This window comes from Glycine max, chromosome 17 (assembly GCF_000004515.6).
Source record: "Glycine max cultivar Williams 82 chromosome 17, Glycine_max_v4.0, whole genome shotgun sequence".
In the NCBI taxonomy this organism is placed as follows: Eukaryota; Viridiplantae; Streptophyta; class Magnoliopsida; order Fabales; family Fabaceae; genus Glycine; species Glycine max.
Genome location: NC_038253.2, coordinates 17,996,312 through 18,019,232, shown reverse-complemented (window position 1 = coordinate 18,019,232; position 22,921 = coordinate 17,996,312). Strand labels below are relative to the sequence as shown.

Below are 22,921 nucleotides of genomic sequence, written 5' to 3'. Positions count from 1 at the left end.
CGTTAACTGTCTATGCATTGAGTTCTCCTCCAGTTTATTTAAATCTGATTCCAGCTTTGTGACCTTTTTGAATGTATCTCCAAACTGCTCTTGGTTCCATGTCTTTAGCCTTATCTTTAACCCTGACTAATATTGCTTGCCCATTGGTTTAGATGAGTTGAGAAATGTTTCTCAAAATGTCTAAGCCAAGTCCAGGTCAAGAAAATAGCTTCATCAAACAATCTGTTAGCATCAAATTCTGCATTTGAAAACAGAATTATGTTTCTGAATTTCCAAATGGCCCAAGTTACTGCCATCCACCAGTATCTCCATCTCTTAATCCTTAAACCTTCTGCTTGGATGAAAATATGCTGTAGAAAATTTTGTTTAGGCCCAAGAGGAAAGGCACTTTGTAAATTCAACCAAGACATCGATTCCCACCAAATTGGTTGGATGAAGACGCAATGGAAGAACAAATGAGATGACTCCTCTTCAGCTTCTCTGAAAAAAGGACAGCGTAGATCCTGCAGTTGCACTTGTCTCCTATGCAGATGCATCCTTGTTGGTAGTCTGTCCTTTATTAGCCACCAAGCAAAAACTGTTATTTTGCTAGGAATTTTAATCTTCCATAATTCCTTACACTATTCCTCTTGCTGACCACCTGTAGAAGCTTCCAAAACCAGATTGTAGGCGCTGCGTGTGGAATAATTCCTTGTTTGATCACCTAACCATTCCCATTCATCTGATCCTTGCTGCTGAATGTGTATACCTTCGATATCCTTTAGGAAATTGATTGCTGACTCGATTTCATTTTCAAATAGCGGTCTTCTCCACAGAAGCTGCCACTCCCAACCTGATTGTAGGTGCTGCCCCATCTGTCTAATGGTTTGGTTTTGCTGTGTAGATATTTGGTACAGTCTAGGATACCTCTCTACTAAAGGTTGTTGTTGATGATTCCATTTATCTTCCCAAAGCCTGACCTTATCTCCTCTTACAATTTTCCATCTCATTTTGCTGTGAACTATGTCTCCAAGTTGTGCAGAATTAACAGTTTGTTTTAAATCTTTCCACCACATAGATTGATGCCCTACCCTTCCTACTTCATATAGGCTCCTCCATCCCTCATATTTTGACTCCAACACTTTGGACCAAATTTCTCCCTTCTCTTGCATCAAATTCCATTCCCATTTGCCTAGTAAGGCAAGATTAAAGGTATCAATATCTTTAATCCCCAACCCACCTTTTTCCTTTGGCATACATACTTGATCCCATTTAATCCATGCAATTCTATTCTGCTCTAGTCCTCCACCCCACAAAAATCTACATTGTATCCTTTTGAGCCTTTCCACCACTGTTTTTGGAAATCTGAAAAAAGACAAGAAATAAATTGGAATTGATGTTAGTGCACCCTTAATTAATGTCACTCTCCCTCCCCATGAGATGTATCTTTGTTTCCATTTTGCCAATTTCCTCTCATATTTGTGGATAATGTTGTTTCACATTTGTGTTCGCCTTAGATTAGTCCCTATAGGTATGCCAAGATATGTAAAAGGAATAGATAACAGGGTGCAGTTTAAATACTTAGCAACATCACTCCTCCACTGATCTGAAACCCCGAAAGCTCCAAAGCAACTCTTAGCGTAATTAATCTTTAGGCCTGAGATTAACTCAAAAGCCCTCAAAGTAGCCTTTAATGCTCTCACATTTTCCATAGTTGCTTCTCCAAAAAATATAGTGTCATCTGCGTATTGTAAAATACTTATGTCAACCTTTTTTGATCCCACTGGATAGCCTTTGTACATGTTTTCAGCTATTGCCTTTCTTAGCAGTCCAGATAAAGCTTCCACGACCATATTAAACAGGAAGGGTGTTAGCGGATCCCCTTGTCTAATTCCTTTTTGAGGTATGAACTCATTTGAATATGATGCCATCAATTTTAGGTCTCTGAAAATCTGCTTCTTGAAATCTGTTGGAGAAGAAGGTTCTGATTTCTTCCTTCACCTTATTAGGTTCATCTGTCCATACACCTTCAATGAGAAGTTTTTTGATGCAATTTCTATTTCTATTTGCATTTACCCTGATATAGAAAAATGTAGTGTTGCAGTCTCCTTCCTTTAACCATCTTGATCTAGATTTCTGCCTTAGCAATGCTTCATGGGCCTGGGCAGCCACCCACAAATCTTCCTGCAGCTTCTTTCTTCTTGAAATTTCCAAATCAGTCATCTGTCTATGCAATGTGTCCTCCTCTAATTTATTAAGCTCCACTTCCAATTGCTGGACTTTTTTAAAGCTATCCCCATATTCTTCCTTGTTCCATATCTTTAATTTGCATTTCAGCCTTTTGATTTTTTCTTTTAATACATATGGTCCCCATCTTGAAACTTGGACAAAATTCCAGCATTGATTGACTACTTCTCTGAAAGACTTATCTGTTAGCCAGCAATTTAATATCCTAAAAGGTTTAGGACCCCAATCCATATTGTTAGCTTTAAGTAGAATAGGACAATGATCTGAAAAATTTCTTGATAAGGTAAACTGCACACTTTCTGGCCAAGTGTCCCTCCATTCAGGGGATATTAATGCCCTGTCTAATCTGCTTTTAGATTCACCATTTGGCCTAAACCAAGTGTATTGTCTGCCCACAGTAGGAACCTCCAATAACTCCATATCTTCGATCCATTCATTGAATTCCTACGTACTATTGTCTCCCAGTAGCCTGTCAGTTTTTCCAATTCTTTCATTTGGGTTCCTTATGCAATTAAAGTCCCCAAGCACACACCATAATCTTACTTGGGATGCTTGTTTCAGCTGTCTAACTGAATTCCACAATATTCTCTTGTTATGTATATCACAAGGAGAATATATTGTCACAATGCATATTTTCAGGGCCTCTCTGGTGCATACTCCTTCCAAGAAAATGAATCCATTTTCAATGACCTTATTTTGTAGCTTGAAAGCTTATTCAGTCCACATGCATAAAATGCCACCAGCTGAATTGTTTGCAGGTTGCATCTCCCACATAACTTCATCACTACCCCATATAGCCTGACATAATGTCTTATCAATGTTGTCTTTCTTAGTCTCCTACAGACATATCATTTGAATATTTTCTTTGTTGATTAATCTCCTTATGGCAGCCCATTTTACTCCATTCCCCAGACCTCTAACATTATATGAGGCTATATTCATGGGTCCATAACATTAGCTCCCAACCTCTCAGCTTCCAATCTGTCTCTGGTTTCCATACTGCTTAATTTTTGTAGAATTTCCCTGTGTTGGACATCTTTTTTTCCCGTGGTCACCCCCAATTGCTGGATCATTTTCCATATTTTAAAAGCTTCCTGGGTCTGAATAGAATCTTCATTTGCCTCTTGTTCTAAGTCTGTGTTGATATCTCTTGTTTCACTTCTAGAATTATTTCTGCTGCTGCTCTGTTGTATGGTATTTGGTTGCATATGGCTTCCTTCCAAACTTCCATGCCTTTGATGTCTCCTATGGGACCAACTTCCACGGGAGTATACCTGCCAATTACATCCCATTGCATTTTTATTATTGGAGGGGGAATGGCCCAAGTAACTTGGAGGTTCATTAAGTAATTCTGCAGGATGACCCAATGTCAAGCACCTTCTCCCTTGGATCAATCATCCAATGAGACATAAACCTAAAAAAAAATATAAAAACAACAATCACGTGATGTCATTAAGCTATTTTAATAACAATAAATGAAAAAGAAAACAAATCTACAATGACTGAGTGACGGAAATGGAAAAAAAATAAAATTGCAAGGAATAAACACGGCATAAATTTGATCCCTCTGGTTTTAGCTTGAAGAAGAAAAAAAAAGGAAGAGGAAGAATGACCTTGAAGTTGAAGAAATGCGGTTGATGAATGGAGAAAGGGTGAACCCGCTTTCTTGGGAGGAAAGAATGCGGGTGTTTGGTTTGGAGGGAAGAATGATTTGGAAACCCTAGATTGAATTTGTTTTTTTTTTAACCTCTCTTTTTATTATTGATTTCTTTTTTACCCTAGAATGATTTGGAGGGAAGAATGAGGGAAAATATGTTACAGAATGCGGGCCAGATTGTTTTGTTCAAATTCAAGTTTTTTTGTTTACAGATTTGGGTTTTATTGGCCAGAATTTGTTCATTGTTGCAGTGAAATTTTCTTTTTCTGTTGGTTTAAGTTGATTATGGATGTTGTATTTTAATTTAAATGTAGATAATAGGCTTTAAAAGGCTTTAAATACACTGTGGCCAATTTATGTATTGGTTTTTTTAGGGTTATCATTTACTACTGCCAATTGGTGTTGCTATGGAAGCTCTTTGATTATAGCAACTCTAGGTACGTATGCACGGTCTACTATCTTTATATGTATTATGATAGACTACTATTTTGACATTTGTCCTAGCATTTATATACACATATACTGCTGTATTTGTTTGGTAGATAAATTGTTGTATTTGTTTGACTAACTTATCTAAGATCAAATGACTATCTGTCAATAGTCCTCCCCTAAAGCTATCTTTGAAATCCAGCTTGTGCTGTTGACACACACACACACACACACAGCCTCACACAGCCACACACACACACACACACACACCCACATACACACACACACACACACACAAACACACAGACACAGACATCCACCCACCCACACACACCAACATAGACACACACAACCACACACACACACACACACAGCGACACACAGCCACACACACACACACACACATAGCCACACACACACACCCACACCCACATACACACATACACACACACACACAACCACACACACAAAAACACACACACAACCACACCCACATATACACACACACAGACACACACAGACAGCCACACACACACACACACACAACCAATTACTTCTCATATACCTGAAGGGACAGAACTGATGGCGTCCAACTCCCCTGAACCTGAGAGGGCCTTCTGGATACTTCTCACACTCCTCCATGCGGTTGAAACAGTTTGCAAGATAGACTCCTTGTTGTGCAGCTACCTATAATGATTCAAAGTTGAAAGGACCAAAGCATACGTAACATAACCCTAGTTTATAAGTAGGAAAAGTTTCAACTTATAAGTAAGAGCACTGGATAAAGAAGTAAAAGGGAAATGTATTTTATTCGAATGCACAAAAATGCATTTTCCTATAATTTTCAATAAATTTCCATCTTTCAATTTCTTAACCAGTACCCTTAAGTGGTATATGTTATACATGTACCTGAGCTGTTGCAGGAAGATTTTTCATCTGAGAGTCTACTTTGGAAAGGGCTTCTTTAAAGTATTCAATCTCCACTATAATATTGCTTTCTTGAGATTTCTTTAGCAAGCTGGCCATGTCTTTCATTTGGTTCTTCTTTAAATAAATCCACTTGTGGATACCTCTCAATAATGTCACCAACAACTTCTTTTAATTCTTTAAGATCTAATTTTCCAGAATTGTTCTTGTCAGCCTTGCTAAATATCACGGCTATATCTTCCTGTTAAAACCATGACACGCAAAGAGAAAAAAGTTACATTAGAACTTAAAGAAATAGCAGATCAGTGCATCACCATGATGTGTTGTTAAAATGTCAACGATTCCTAGCAAAAGCAACATTTGATGTCAATGGTTAATCAATAGTCAACAATTGTTAGGAAATAGCCTGATACTCATTATGTTCATATCTATCAAATGTAGAAATTTTTACTTACACTTACATAATGTGGTAGCTACTAGTTGATAATAGTCTGATACTATTTTCCTTCCTCTGCCTTCATCTTCAACTCCACGATCTTTTGTCTCATTTTCTTTCCTTTCTCTCCCGCCATCAAGTCATTCACCAGCTTCTCCACCTCTTCTCTCTTCACATTGGAATCAATTTCAATCCCAATTTCCCATTCATTGCAGATATATCTGTAGTTTGTTGGCTGATCTACAAACAATGGCCAACACAGCATTGGTACTCCAGCACAAACACTTTCAGTGGTTGTGTTCCATCCACAATGAGTGAAGAATCCACCAAGAATGGTTCAGCACTTGCTCCTGTGGACACCAACTTCCTATTAGGCTTCTATCTTTAGTTTCATTCACAAACTCAGATGACAAAATCACTGAACCTCCAATGACAAGGTCAGGCCTAATGATCCACAAAAAGGGTTTCTTGCTGTCGGCCAAACCCCAACCAAGAACTAACATGCTTTCCATCAGCAACCTTCTAAAATCTAGAGCCCATCAAAACCTTTCCTTTGACAGAATTATTAACCTTATGAAGATCTAGTGAGCCCACAAGATTATCTAACATAGAACTACATTCCTCAATTGTAGGGTTCCTAGAACTAACATGCTTTCCATCAGCTTCCCTCACTCCAAATTTAACGGTGCTATGTATGTCATGCAAGGACTCAACTTCCTGCTTCTTCTTTTTCTTCTTCTTATGCATTTCACCCCCATCCACATTTTCTTCTTCTTGTTGTTGACTAAAATTTTCACCATTAGCATTCCCACTGCCACTTTGTTGCCTTTTGAACTGATCAAATTTCACATGCCGAAGGCTCAACTCCTTGTTAATATCAACACTTTGAACAGAATTTCCCACTACCTTCCCACTGTCATTGCCATTCTCTGTTCTGTGCGTTTTGTGCTTGTTATGAGAGTCACATGATCCAAGCTCCTTGTGGAGGTGGTTGAGCTCGTTGAAAGATGCAGAAGCTCGGTGGAGATATGCATTGATGACATCATAAGTACCATTGTCAGCAGAGACAAACTTTGTGAGAATTTGAGCTGCTTTCGAAACTGATATGTCTTTTACCGGAACACAATGTCCAGAGATTGTCTTCATCTTCCTGCCCTTAATTTGGCTCTCGCACATATATTATCTATTTTCGCTGAGCAAAAAAAAAATAGTCTAAATTATGCAGTGCACAGTATATATTTTCCCTGGTTCAGACGTGAAAGCTCAGAGCTAAATGCATTGCAAATGCCTAGCAACTTTGAACTTATGTTGAAGTACACATCAATCCATTTGTCCTCCCAATCACTCAGAGGAAGCTCAAGGGCAGTCATAAGGTGAGGATTTCATACCCACAGACCCTCATGATACACACTCACACACATATACCCAACTACAATAATAAAGCATAAGCACCCTTGAAACCCAGCATTTGAAATTAGTTACATAAACAACTGCTGATGTCTATATTTGTCTGTAATTGAATTTTACCTTTTGCATGTTGTTGTATGTGATCAGTGTAATTTGCTATATAAACAATTGTTGTTCATGGTGAGTGAACCTTAGATTCCCGTTTGAGACTGAATGCAATGACTCTTGCAGACAGTTTGCATTAGTCATTGTATTGAGTCTTAAATTGTCCGTTTGGACAGTTTGGGGAGACTGGTATTTTTATGTTAGATTCATTCGTGAAGGTTATTATTATTTTCATTAATTTGATTAAATTTTGGTTCAATGAATTTCAAGTTGTTCTCTGAGTGCATACTTGATTATTGGGAAATTCATTTCACCGATGTCATGTCGTGTACTTGGAGACCAATGCGAAATGCTGCCGAAATTTAGTCAAATTTTTGTAAATAATGGCAACCCTGACATTTGAAGCTAACATAAAAGACAATTTTCCTAAATGGGATAGGGCCATACCTATAAATAAAAAAGTGAGATTTCCAAGCATGGAATTGCTTAGATGGATCGAAGTTGGATGAATGAAAGTCGCATGAGCCCAGAATATAAGGATGGCGTTGAACAGTTCTTGCAATTTGCTTCAGAAAGAGGTCGACCGAATGAAGAAGGAAAATATTTTTGTCCTTGCATCAACTGTTTGAATGGAAGACGACAATTACTCGATGACATACGGGACCATCTATTGTGTGATGGGATTAAGAAGAATTACACGACGTGGATATGGCATCGTGAAGTCACAGACATGCAGAGTGGGTCCCAATCTGAACCGTTTGATGTAGAAATGGGAGATCGGTTAGAGGACATGATTCGTGACCTTGGACAAGAGTATTTCTAGCAAGCACACACCCCTGTGTATGAAGGATTGCAGAGTGATTCTAAGAAGCCTTTGTATGCAGGGTGCAAGAATTCCTTAACCCTGTTGTCTGCTGTGTTAAGTCTGGTTAATGTTAAGGCCAGGTATGGGTGGAGTGACAAAAGTTTCACCTCACTGCTTGAGGTAGTGCACAATCTGCTTCCAGAGGACAACACATTACCTAAAAGTTACTATAAGGCGAAAAAGATATTGTGTCCGATGGGTATGGAGTATTAGAAGATTCACGCTTGCCCCAATGATTGCATACTGTACAGGCATGAATTCCAAGAAATGTCCAAATGCCCTATCTATGGGACTTCACGGTACAAAGTGAAGGATGAAGAAAAAAGTAGTTCTGATGAAAACTCCAACAAGGGCCCCACAGCGAAGGTTTTGTGGTATCTTCCAATCATTCCAAGGTTTAAGCGTCTTTTTTCTAATGAGGATGACGCAAAAGACCTTACATGGCATGCAAATGGAAGGATTTCTGATGGAATGGTCCGTCATCCGACTGATTGCTCCCAGGGGAAGAAGATTGATGGTTTGTATCTAGATTTCGGGAATGAGCCAAGAAATCTTAGACTTGGACTAGCCAGTGATGGAATGAATCCATATGGCACCTTAAGCACTCAACACAGTTCATGGCCAGTTTTGCTAGTAATTTACAATTTGCCTCCTTGGTTGTGCATGAAGCAAAAATACATGATGTTGTCTATGATGATATCGGGCCCAAGACAGCCAGGAAATGACATTGATGTTTATCTAAGTCCGTTGGTTGAAGATCTGAGAAAGTTGTGGGACGAGGGGGTTGTAGTGTTTGATGTGTTTCGCAAGGAGACCTTTGAAATGCGTGCAATGCTTTTTTGTACCATTAATGACTTTCCAGCATATGGGAATCTCAGCGGTTACAGTGTTAAGGGTCATCATGCATGCCCCATCTGTGAAGAAAACACAAGTTACATACAACTTAAACATGGGAGAAAAACAGTCTACAGTAGGCATCGTCGCTTTCTAACACCCAATCATCCTTACAGACGACTGAAAAAAGCTTTTAATGGAAGTCAAGAGCATGATATTGCGCTGATACCGTTGACTGGTGAGCAGGTATATCAACAGGTTCAACACCTGAATACTGTATTTGGGAAGACCCAAAAGAAGGATAAAAGTCAGAGTTGCAAATGGAAGAAGAGGTCCATTTTTTTTTGTCTTCCGTACTGGTGTGATCTTGACGTTAGACATTGTATTGATGTTATGCATGTGGAGAAAAATGTTTGTGACAGTGTGATTGGGACGCTCCTTAACATTCAAGGCAAGACGAAGGATGACTTGAATACCCGTCAAGATCTAGCTAATATGGGTATATGATCACAGTTGCATCCAAGGTTTGATGGGAAGAAAATTTACTTGCCCCCAGCCTGCCATACTTTGTCCAAGAAGGAGAAGATAAGTTTTTGTCAGTGTCTTCGTCGGGTGAAGGTTCCATAAGGATACTCTTCAAATATTAAGAGCCTTGTGCAGTTGAAGAAGCTTAAGCTTGTAGGGTTAAAGTCTCACGATTGTCACGTGCTCATGCAATAATTGTTAGCCGTGGCTATACGAGACATCTTGCCAAACAAAGTCAGGTTAGCGATAACTCGCCTGTGCTTTTTCTTCCATGCTATATGTAGCAAAGTCATTGATCCAGTCAAGTTTGATGAGTTGGAAAATAAGGCCGCAATTATATTGTGCCAGTTGGAGATGTATTTTCCCCCTGCTTTCTTTGACATCATGATTCACTTGATTGTGCATCTGGTCAGAGAAATCAAATGTTGTGGTCCTGTTTATCTACGGTGGATGTACCCGGTTGAGCGATACATGAAGATCTTAAAAGGGTATACAAAGAATCTATATCGTCCAAAAGCATCTATTGTTGAGAGGTACATTGCAGAAGAAGCCATTGAATTTTGTTCAGAATACTTAGAGAAGGCTAAACCTGTTGGGCTTCCTGAGTCTCGGCATGATGACAGAGTGGGTGGTAAGGGTTCAAGAGGACTGCATGTGATCACTCCAAGTGTAGAAGATTTGTTACAAGCTCACTTGTATGTCTTGAACAACAGTAATGAAGTTTTGCCATACATAGTTACGCATGAAGCTTTAGTCAAACAGAATAATCCGAAAATGTCAAAGAATTGGGTGTTGAAAAAGCATAACAAGACTTTCTGTGATTGGTTTAAAGATACAATCTTTGCAGATGAGAATGCTTCAGAAACATTAAGAAATCTAGCAGATGGGCCTAAAAGAAATGTTATAACCTGGCAAGGATACGACATAAACAGGTATTCATTTTACACAAAAGCACAAGATGACAAAAGTACAATGTAGAACAGCGGGGTCACCCTAAGCGCTGAATCTCAACCCTTTTCAAGTGTCAATGACACCAATCCCTATGTAGCTTACATCCCTTACTTTGGGTTCATTGATGAAATTTGGGAGCTTAACCATGTGAAATTTACGGTATGTGTTTTCAAATGTAAATGGGTTGACAGCAACACCGGTGTGCGCACCAATGATATAGGATTTACGTTGGTAGACCTAAAGAAACTTGGTTACCACAATGACCCTTTCATCATGGCAGAACAAGCTAGACAAGTATTTTACATGCAAGAACCTTGTGACGAAAGGTGGTGCGTGGTTCTGCAGGGCAAAACAGTTGGTGTTAATGTAGAAGATGATGATTCATACATGGACACCTATGTTAGTCCTTTGACTGCTCAGATCACTCCTAACGTTGTCGAAGAAGAAGAAGCTGACGACGTTCATACTAATCGAAATGATCATGATGAAGGAGAATTGATTAACATCGTCTAATGTAATTTTCTGCAGATAGAGGTCACCAAAGCATGTAAGTGACAGCTACATTTTTCTCTGATTGAGGCATCGGTATTTTCTTTTAGATGGTATCCTTAGGACTCCATACAGCTCATGTTTGTCACCAGTTTCATCATCCACCACCTTTTTCTTCTCTGTCTTCTCATGTTTATTGTTGTTAAACCCATATTTATGCTTTCTTCCCTTCATGTCTTGTTTTATCACAACTTTAGCCGAATTTCCTATCTTCAGCACAGTTGAATCTCCTGTCTTTTTCTCCAATGACACACTTTGATGGCCTGTATCTCTTTTCTTCGTATGTTCTAGTGCTTCAGCTTCAGAATGCATAAAGCAATCTGAATTTTCCAGTGATCACCAAAGGCTTCTGCATCAGTATTGACACTCTCCACCCTCTTTGGTTTATGCTTTTGTGCTGCATTCTGTGCTTCCTCCTTATAAATCTCAGATTTATTAGAGGTTGCACTAGAACGATCAGCACCAATCTGTGCTTCTTCCTCGTCTACCAGCTCAATATCTTTCCTTTCAACTTCTGTTTTATAAATTACAATGTAGTTTACAAAAGCAAAGGTGAAACGAAAGATATTGAGCTGGTAGAGGAGGAATATGCACGGATTAGTGCTGATTCTTCTAGTAAGACCTCCACTAAATCTGAGAATTATAAGGAGGAAGCACGGAATGCAACACAGAAGCATAACCAAAGAGGGTGGAGAGTGTCAATACTGATGCAGAAGCCTTTGGTGATCACTAGAAAATTCAGATTGCTCTATGCATTCTGAAGCTGAACCACTAGAACATACAAAGAAAAGAGATACAGGCCATCAAAGTGTGTATTTGGAGAATAAGACAGGAGATTCAACTGTGCTAAAGATAGGAAATTCGGCTAAAGTTGTGATAAAACAAGACATGAAGGGAAGAAGGCATAAATATGGGTTTAACAGAAACAAACGTGAGAAGGCAGAGAAGAAAAGGGTGGTGGATGATGAAACTGGCGACAAACATGAGCTGTATGGGTTCTCCACCTGCCTCCACTACTACTCCTCCTCCTCCTCCTCCTCATTCTCCTCCTCCTCCTCCTCCTCCTTCTTCGGACGCATCGGCTTCGCCGTCTACCGTGAAGCGGACACGCAAAGCCTCACGTCTACGATCATTGTCCACTAGACCACCTGGTGCTGAGAGACCAGTGGTGCATGTTGATCCTGCTATCGGGAAGGCCGACGGTCCCCACAGGAAGAAATTATGAACATATTTGGGGATTGTGGTGCGTGATAAGGTGGACGTCACCTACGAGAATTGGAAGGAGGTCCCTACTGCTCAGAAGGACCTAATTTGGGAGGATATTCATGTATTTTTCTTTTCTTATTTGATTTTGTTTAATTAATAGCCAAAAAATACATTATTGTAACAAATAAACTTTATTTGATGTTGTCAGGCGGCATTTGATATCCTAGAGGCTTCTGACAGTAGGACGAAAAGGAAGTTACTGTAGACCGTGGGGGAGAGATGGAGGCAGTTTAAATCAGACCTCACGAGGAAATGGGCCCTTACAGCCGATCAGGACGGTGTCGAGGACACTGTCTGTGAGAAATACGGCATCAGCAAGGAAAAGTGGGCCCAGTTTTGCCAGACTTGCAGAGACCCTTCTTGGGAGGTATGTTCCTTGCCATTTAAGTTGTTTTTGAAAAAACATGATGTTGTTATACTTCATTCTACCAATTTCAAACATTATTGTTTAATTTTTTCAGGATGTGCGCAAGAAGGCACAGGCCATCCAGAAGCAGAATACTACCCCCCCACGTTTTGTCTCGTGGGGGTTATGATTATTTGGAGTAGAAGCTCTTTGCTGAGAAGACGAAGAAGAAGTTGGAGGAAGCTGCACAATCAGGAAGCGTTGATGGCGTCATTGACCCTCCATCCCCGGTAAAATGCCACGTGAAGTGGAAGATGGCCCGCACGAAGAAAACAGGGGAGACGACGACTGAGGCTGCAAAGGAAATCGCTAAGAAGATTGTAAGTCATTTTCAACTAACCATTACAATTATATTTCAATATTTTTTGAATGCCATGTACCACTGTGTGTTTTCTGTGCAGGATTCCTTTGAGGAGCAGGCCACACAGGGATCCTTCATCCCCCATGAACGTCAGGATGTTCTGGCCGCTGCTATTGGACGTCCAGAGCACCCTAGACGTGTCCGTGCTGCTGGAGCCGGTGTCACCATCAAGAAATACTTTGGATCGGCTCCACGGACGTCCCGCAGCGCTTCCTCCCTGCCTCCTGACGAATTGCAGCAGCTAACCCAGCAAATCAGGGACCAGCTAGAGGAGTCCATCACAGAGAAAGTGACGAGGCAGGTCATGGCATCCTTCAGCCACATGCAGTCCCAGCTTCAGTCGCAGATGCAATCTTAGGGACTTGCAGTGCCTCCTGAGCCTCTGGTTGGTCCCTCTGGTCCTCGAGTGAGCACAAAGGGGAGTTGTGTTGATCCCTCAGGAAACGATCCTAAGACGGGTGACTCTGACAGGTGTGGCTTGTACATAGAAGCAGATCTTGCCCGCCTGGTTGCCATGGAAGAGTTTATGAGGGATCAACTGTTGTTCATAACACTCCTTTGTTGTCTGGCCAAGTAAAGGTGAGTGTGGAGGAGGTTACAAATGCAGATGCTCCAGTTCCTGTACCCACTGATGAGGTTTCCTTAGTGGGACAGACACTTTACACCTTCCTTGCTTGGCCGAAATATCTGGTCAAGTCTTTATCACAGCAGGTACTTATTGTCCTTACTATATGTTTCTTCTTTTTAAATTAATTCATTAAGCGTGCCTCAAATTAGGCTATTTAACTTTGTTTCAAGAACAGGTAGTTGTGTCTCCGGCAAAACCACCTTCGAAGCCCGATCCGGAGGTCGATGATCCGCTTTATCTGATGACATTGACCATCCCAGAGCTTTTCTTGAGGCCTTATTAGGTTAGATGGGATGCCACCGTGTTCAGGGTCTTTAATCCAAATTTCCCCCTCTACATAAAGCACGAAGACCTCTCCGAAATCGCACACGGTGGTCAATGTCTCAGCATATCAGTGTTACAATTGTGGATTTTGTAAGTCATTTTATATTACTTTTAATTACCTAAGTTATTGCTTTCAATTCATAAATATTTAACTTTGACTTAACATAAACAGACATCTCACTGAAATATGTATGCGAGTGGGGAATTCTGATATCTATGGATTCCTCGAGCCACAGTCCATTCAGAGGTCTGGGCAATCGCAGTTTGAGTCTGAAAGTTACATAAAGAGTTGGATGCATAGTTCACAACGCGATGTCTATCTTGGAGCCTACCTGAATGGGTAAGTCACAAAATAAATAAATTTAATTAATGTTTACTAATGTACTAACCCATTTTAGGTTCCACTGCAGCGGACACTGGCAGATGGTGGTCATCCTTCCTGCCCAAGGAACACCTAGTTGTCTAGTTTTGTTCATAGCATAACAGACCAGACAACTACCTTAAGGGGATTATTAAAAGGTTAGTGTTCTTTTCAATACATTTGCATTGTAATACCTCGACGTACAACACCAGTTTTTAATTGTTACTCATCTAGAACAGTGCTTTAAAAGGTCTTGATGATGCTCCACAGCCTAAATCAAAGGCTTCTGCTAGGTGGATTGTCGTCAAGGTACATCATTTACATAAAACTTCCACTTATATATATTTCTTTGTGTCTGTACACTAGTTGTTTAATTAATATCCAAATTTCATTATGTATTTAGTGTAATAGACAAAAAGGAAGCACTGAGTGTGGCTACTATGTGATGCACTGGATGTCCACCATCATTTTAGGAACTTTTAGGAATAATTGGGAAGCAGTAAGTTTATTTCAAACAAAATCGATTTATTTATAATTTGTATTACATTATTAACTTATTATGATTTATTTCATCATGCAGTATTTTAACAATCCTAGACCATTGGAGCCAGAGAGATTAAAGGCATTGCGGATCCAGTGGGCACAGTTTTATCTCCGAGTTAGAGATCAGGCTTAGGATTTAGGGATATTATCTTTAGCTTTAGTTTACTTTGGTTTAACATTTTTGACATTTTCTATGTAATATGAACATTGAATTCATTTGATGATCGTTCTTTATGATAAATCAATTATTTGATGTTTATTATCATTAAAACTGCTTGAAAGCATAATAAAATGTTTATTTGCTGTGAATTGGGCTTGAAATTGCATTTGACATGTACAATTTTGGGTTTACTGTAAAAATAGAAAGTATATATAAAAAAAATACTTGAAAACAACATCGGTTATTAACAAAAACCGATGTTAATAAGATAAACAACATCGGTTTTTTACAAAAACCGATGTCGACATGAACCTTAACATCGGTTCTAATAGAAAACCGATGTTAACGTTTGTATATTAACATCGGTTATTTGTGTATAACCGATGTCAGCGTTTGTATTTTAACATCGGTCAGCTATAGATAACCGATGTCAACGCCTGTATACTAACATCGGTTATTTATAAATAACCGATGTGAACATTTGTATATTAACATCGGTTATCTACACATAACCGATGTTATACACAAAGAACTACACCGGATAAGTGTATGCATCATCAACGTTGACATCGGTTTTCTAGAAAAACTAATGTTAGTGGAATATATTAACATCGGTTATCGTAAGAAACCGATGTTAATATATTACATTAACATCGGTTTTTCTAGGAAACCGATGTTAATATAACATATTAACATCGGTTTTACAGCAAAATCGATGTCAACGTTCATCATGCGTACACTTTTTTTGGTGTTGTTCATTATGTTTAACATCGAGTATTTAGAGAACCGATGATGTCATATATATGTTAACATCGATTTTACAAAACCGATGTTAACATTGATACATTCAACATCGGCACTTTCAACATCAGTTTTAGAACCGATGTAGAATAATCTAAATAACCGATGTTGAAAGTGTATTTTCTAATAGTGTTTGGATGGAGTGACAAGAGGTTTACTGAATTGCTTCTGCTATTGAAGAAATTGCTTCCTGAAAATAACACATTGCCCAAGAGTCAATACGAGGCCAAGAAGATCTTGTGTCTAGTGGGAATGAAGTACCAAAAAACCCATGCATGTCCAAATGATTGCATATTGAATAGAAATGAGTTTGTAGAAATGCGCACATGCCCAACATGTGGTTTATCCCGCTACAAGGTCAACAACCATGAAACAAGTGATGTTGTAACTGTAGAGAATAGTCTTCCAGCAAAGGTTTGTTGGTATCTTCTAATAATACCACATTTCAAGCGATTTTTTTATAATGGACATGATGCAAAATAGTTTATGTGGCATGCTGAAGGTCGAAAAACTGATAGATTGCTACAACATCCCGCTAATAGCCCGCAATGGAAGGCATTCGATTCTTTGTATCCTGATTTTGGGAATGAGCCAGGAAATCTAAGGCTTGCTCTTGTCTCGGATGGAATGAATCCATTTGGTAACTTAACCAACAATCACAGTTCATGGCCTATTTTGCTAATGATTTACAACATTCCTCCTTGGTTGTGCATGAAGCAAAAGTACATAATGGTTTGCATGATGATAGCGGGACCAAGACAACTAGGTAATCATATTGACGTCTATCTAACTCCATTGATTGAAGACCTCAGAACACTGTGGGATCCAAGCCATATGGGTGAGAGAGAAAATTAATTAGGAAGTTGATGTGTCATGTTTTTGTTACATAGGGAGGAGGCTACATGTATATAGGGAGGAGGCTTATTAGTAAGGGGAGGCAGTTTTAGAGAAAGAAAATTTTAAGAGATCTCTTAGAGGAGCCGTAGGTTCTGGTTGTTATCTTCTTGTTTTTACAATCTCTTTGTTCATTTTACAATATTAATATATATTTGTTTTCCTTTTAGTTTTCAGTGTTCTATCAATTATTTTCATATGTTTATCTATTGACTTACATTTAATTTGATTATCTGCATGTTGGACTTGAAACAAGAATTGCACAATTGCAGAGTGAGAATAATTCCTTACTTCAAAAAGAGGTGAACATGCTAATATGTTTTTTACCCTTTTAAAAGATGTAGGAGCATTGAGTTTGAGAAATGATTTATCAAGATATTTAATATTTTCAAATACATCATGTGATATGCAGGCTACATTGGTGGAAAGAACCAATTAGTTGCTGAATGAAAAGGCAGTTTTGAGCCTGAAAGGGGTAAAACTTGCTTCATTTTATTATGTACTACATTCTCTCTTTGTATTTAACCTTAGTTGTCCCCCCCTCCCCTCCCTCTCATGTTTTGATTTTTTTTATTGGTAACTAAATCTTAATATACATTGTTCCGCAGAAGAGTTTAGAACAAAAAATATATCTTCTGGAAAGCGATTTGAGTTCTTTAGTCAAGGAGGTAATAACTTGTCCAAGTACTATGTTCTCTCATATGTTATTGTATTGTGTTTTCTTAATAAATGACATTAAATTTCATATAGTATATTAGTTATTCTTAGCGCCTAATTTTGACTCCAAAAAATAAAAAAAATGTAGAGTATAATATATATATATATATATATATATATATATAGAAAAATAGTTAAAAATAAAGTTCTTGCCCATCTTTTAAAATAAAAATCCCCAAGTTCCAACAAATTTGTTTTTGGTGTCCAAAACTCCCCTATAGTGTCTAGGTTTAAGGTACCTTTCTGTTTGATGGTGATTAGGGATTTCATTGGAAAATAAAAAAGATTGATTGATTGATTGGATGAAATAAATGTGGTTTTTAAATGAGGTCAAGGGGAGTTTGGTAGCAATATCAATGAGCCTCTCCTCTACCGCCATAAATCTTTATGGATTTAGAATAGAAATTGTTTCCCCTCTAACCTTTACATAAGGGCATATTAGTTCTGTGAGGTAAGTAAAATTTTTCTCATTTTTGCTTATTTACCAGTTCATGCCTTCTGATAAGATAAAATGTAAACATCTCAAGCTATATATTAGACATTTACATCACAAACTTCATTTGTAATGTACGAAAGACCTAGAGAAAACTATGAAATCATCTAGTTTTAGTGAATCATACCTCCATTGTCTTCAACATGGCATAGATTAAGGTCTTCATTTAGTTTCTTCTTTTCATCAATATATTTATTATCAGGTATATGTACACCAGAGAGAGATATCTTGGGAAAGTGGGAGGAGGGACAGTGAAATATGTTGTCTAATTTGACTTTCTGTCCTTCCACTATGTTTGCAACATTTTCAGGAAAAACTGTTAAAATATGTTTTTTTTTCTTGCTAAAGATTGGATATTGTTTCCTGACTAGGTGAATTTCATTTTCCAAACCATGCATATGAATGAACATCACCTGCCCCGGCTTTGAATATCATGGGCAAACTTTGTGGTCAAGGCCACACTGCCAGGTGCTTCAGTGGGGATTATTGCCACACTTTTAGGGGTGCCAACAACTTGTTAGAGATTAATAAAAGTTGTTTCTTTAAGTTCAATTACTTTTGTAGATTTAGGTAAGAGAAGTCAACTGTAGCTTCTGTTGTATGGGGCCTTGCTGCTTATGATGAGAAATGCTTCCATGTTCTTATGGTCAATTACTACAGCGATTAGTATAATTCATGTATTCTTTGATAAAGGCTTCCAAGTACACAAAGTCAAAAAGATCGAACATATGATTTATTTAAATGAATGTCATGTCAATTTTCTATAATTTAGCAGTTTTTATGGACACCTTAAATGTAGATATTAAGATGTGGACATTTATGGTAGTCTGGTTTGTAATGGATTTGTTTGAGATGTTGTATTATTCCTTTGAATTTTATAATGGAAGAAGTAATGATGAATGATCCCATTTAATCGAAACCTTTTGGCAAAATCGTAAGTTTATAGCAAGTGATAATATTAGTGAGTGTGTTGCAGGTGATCTCCCAATTGTCATATCATGTGCTAGCCTTGCCCTTGCAGATGCGGGAATAATGATGTATGATCTTGTTGCCTCAGTTTCTGTGGTATGAATCTTGCTCACATTTGCACTCTAATGTCACTAAATATGTACTTGCTTTGTAGGATGCATAATTTGTTTCTACCATTTTAAGTTTATTATGAAATTTTGATTTACTATAAAATCATCTAATTTCCTTTTCTCTAAAGATTTCTGACCTGGTACCCACATCACACATTTCATGCACTATTATTAAATTATATTTTCATATATGTGTGTTTTGTCTTCTTTAACCTAGAAATATGTTTTTAAACAAATTTTTATTTTTCCAACTACTTTTCAGTGGATACCAAATTCTTTGGCATAATTGCATGAGTTTGTGTGCTATTTTTATTGGATGATCTTCTGGGCTTGTTAATGCCAGGTTCCTCTTCATAAAACTCATTATGATAAAATGAGATCATCATGATGAAGACTAATGACCTTTTACCTATTATGACTATCCCATAAATTGTTCCTTCATGATGTGATTGCTGCTGAGAATCTCATTATTATTTTCTAATGATTGTAGTCATGTTTTAATAATAACCTTGTCATTGATCCTGTTTTGGAGGAGGAAAATGGCCAAGATGGAAGCTTAATGATTACTTGCATGGCTTCTCGCTATGAAATCACCCAACTCACCGTTACCGGGGAATGCTCCACCCCAAAGATTATCGAGGTTTACCTATTTTAAATTTTTTTAATCTTTTATTTATTAAATGCCGATTTTGAAGTTGTGAAATTATGTCTAGATCTATGAAAGCCAAATACTCAAATTGGCAAAGTATAGTGTCAAATGCATGTCTAACAACGATATGCATATAATATGCCAATTTAGTTAATTTTGAATTTTTTTTACCAACTTTTGGGATACATACTCAAGTACGGTCTGAGATATGATGGCACTTTGATATTTTCAATTGAAATGATTGTGTTGTAGTGTTAAACCAAAGTTTATGTTACCATTTTTCCCATAGCACTGTCACAGTAAGGAGTATTAGGACAAATTTGATGAAACCTCCAGCAATATAACTATAACATACTCAATATTTACCTCCATTGCCCTCCAATAATAGGGTAGAAATGATTGCATAAGGTACATGTCTATAGTGCTTTGTCCTGATACAATTTTAAAATTTTTATTAATTATTCCCCATAGAGAGAAGCCAGTGACAAGGGAGAAGCTAGTGAGGTTATGTCCACAACACTAAATGTTTGTGCAATTATTAATTTTGTTCATTAAATTTATATTCAAGTTTTTGCCCATTTAGTGGTACTGTGTTTTGTGGCTGATGACAAGATGGGAGAACTTGTATAAAACATACCTCAATACTATTTCATTTCATTGATTTAGGGTTGCTTGAAGAAACAAAAGGACAACTTCACACCAGAACAGCAAGAAAAAATCCCTCAAGTTGAAGTCATTGGTTGGACTTTTGGTGTTATCTTTCGGAAATGAGAGGTAAGATAGAAGTTTGGTTTTTCTGTGAATTTTTTAATGTATTTATTAAAATTTGAATTGTGATCATTGCTCCATATTCGATTTCACAGACATTAAGTAGGATAACAGTTTACAACAAATTAGTGGCATGATTTAATGTTCTTGGTCAGATTGGTTACAAATGCATATTCGTCCTGAAACAAAGTTGTCAAATGCTGTCAAATTGTGTCCGTAAAATAAATGCAGTTGTGTACTATTTCTATAATGATTTGTTTATTTTCCACTTCATCAATTTCTAGTAAGGAGTATTATATTTTTTACTCATTCTTCTGTTTTAGTTAATTTAATATTATTTTGTTATATTTATTGATTGTTAGTAATATAGATAATTTTATAATTTTTGTAATATACATAATTTTGTCATTATAAATAATTTTTATTAATTAAAAAATGACTTAGAAAGCGCATGTTACTACATCGGTGCCTACCTCACCAACGATGTAGAAAATCCAGGTTACTACATCAGTGCCTACCTTGCCAACGATGTAGAAAATCCAAGTTACAACATCAGTGCCCCAGCCACCACCGATGTAGAAAATAATCCAGGTTACTACATCGGTGCCTACCTCGCCAACGATGTAGAAAATCCAGCTTACAACATCGGTGCCTCAACTACCGCCGTTGTAGAAACTAAGGTTTCTACATCGAACAAATGGGTAGCACCGTATTCAAAAACAATGTAATTCTACATCGGTGAATTACTAACCGTTGTTGAAAATTTTTAGTTTCAACAACGTTACAATCAAAAACGGTTAACCACCGTCTTTGAATCCCCATCTTGACCGATGTTGAAAGCGTGTCTTCTAGTAGTGGGTGAAGCTTCATAGGAGCAAGAGAAGTAATGAACTTCCAATTTTTTTTCTTCTCCTTTTAAAAGTATAGAATTTGTTTTGGTAAAAGAAATATTTGTTTAATTATCCCCCCCACCCCCCAAAAAAAAATGGTGACATCCACAACTGATTATAATGTTACTTCATTTTTATTTTTTATAGATAAAAAGGGTGAAAATAAAACAAAATGTTTAATTTTATTTTTTCTTTAATAAAGCAAAAATTTTAAAGGCTCAATTGTAAATTTTACCACCAACTTACATTATTTTATAAATTTTATCATTCAATTTTTATTTTCACAAATTTTACGACTCAACTTTCATATTTTATGAATTTTACGACTCAAGTTTTTTTATGAATATTATCATCCAACTTAATTTCAACATTTGACAAATTTTACCATTTAAAATTTTAATTTTTGTGCACTTTACCATCATGGTAACAAAATAATGTAAAAAGTTATTTTTCTAAATTTTTATACATCAGTAATAGTTATAATTCGTGTTAAAAAAATAACTTTTTACATTGATTATAGTTATAACCAATGTAAAAAGTTATTTTTCTACATCGGTTATAAATATATTGATGTCAGAAGTCAAAATAATCAATTGTTCGTCAATAGTGATAAAATTTGTGAAAATTAAAAATTTGGGTGATAAAATTTATAAAAATAAAATTTAAACGATAAAATTTATATAATAATAAAATTTGAGTGGTAAAATTTGTACTTAAGCCAATTTTAAATACAAAGCCAGATTAGTTAAAAAAATAGTCTATTTTTGTATGCCTGGTATCTTCAAATGGATGTTTCTCACAAATCGAGGTCAAATTAGGAATTGGAAAATTTTGTTTCCAAACACAAAGCAAACTATATACATACACAAAACAAGTTGAATTTCCTCTCCACCTTTACGAGAGAGAAAGACACAAACATTTTGTATCTTGGATCTCACAAAATATTCTTGTCTTTTTTTCTCTCGTTGCAAGTGAGATTTCTTGTAACCGAAGAAGAATTGAACCCATTATTGACACATAAAGAATAAGAATTAACCTCTGAAAAAGTTAAGGACGATCCCAGAAACACCTCCATTGAGGGCACCAAGGTTGAGAAAATTCTCAACGAAACTCCCAAAGCCTACCAGTGGCTTAGCCACAAGCTGCAAGAACTTCTGGGTCAAAATAGAAATAAATATAAGCCATCGATGGCCAAAACTTTCATCCAAAACACCCTTTTCATGGCATTCCACCAACTTCCTATGTGATAAGTTTTTACTAAACAAGGCACGAGGGAGATCAAAGAAACCAGCATCTTCGGGCTTCAACAACATCTAACTGTCGGCGAAACCCTTATTGCAATTGGTTGCAGCTATGGCTTACAAAGAAATTAAAGAAAGGATGGTGTTTTTCAGTGAGCTATTTATCTTTCTTTGTCACACTCTTTTAGATTTATATAGAAGTTGTAACACTACTAGAAAAGTTGCATTTTACGACGCACGTTTTACGACGGTTGTATAGAAATCGATGTCGTAAGTAAAGCGGTGACATTTTTGTAAATAACTGAAAAATTTTAAAGACGATCTTGAGAAGACCATATTTGAAAATGCATTACGACATCGGTTCTCGTAGAACCGATGTAGAATGCGAGATTGAGGAATACGGACGGACTCTTTCTGTCAGTCCTTATT

The 22,921-nt window shown here is 37.3% G+C and overlaps 1 pseudogene; it reads right to left on the bottom strand.

Annotated features, from left to right (window-relative positions):
* Nucleotides 1–22,921, bottom strand: part of LOC100813921 (triacylglycerol lipase OBL1-like) — a 35,548-nt pseudogene that overhangs the window by 12,231 nt on the left and 396 nt on the right.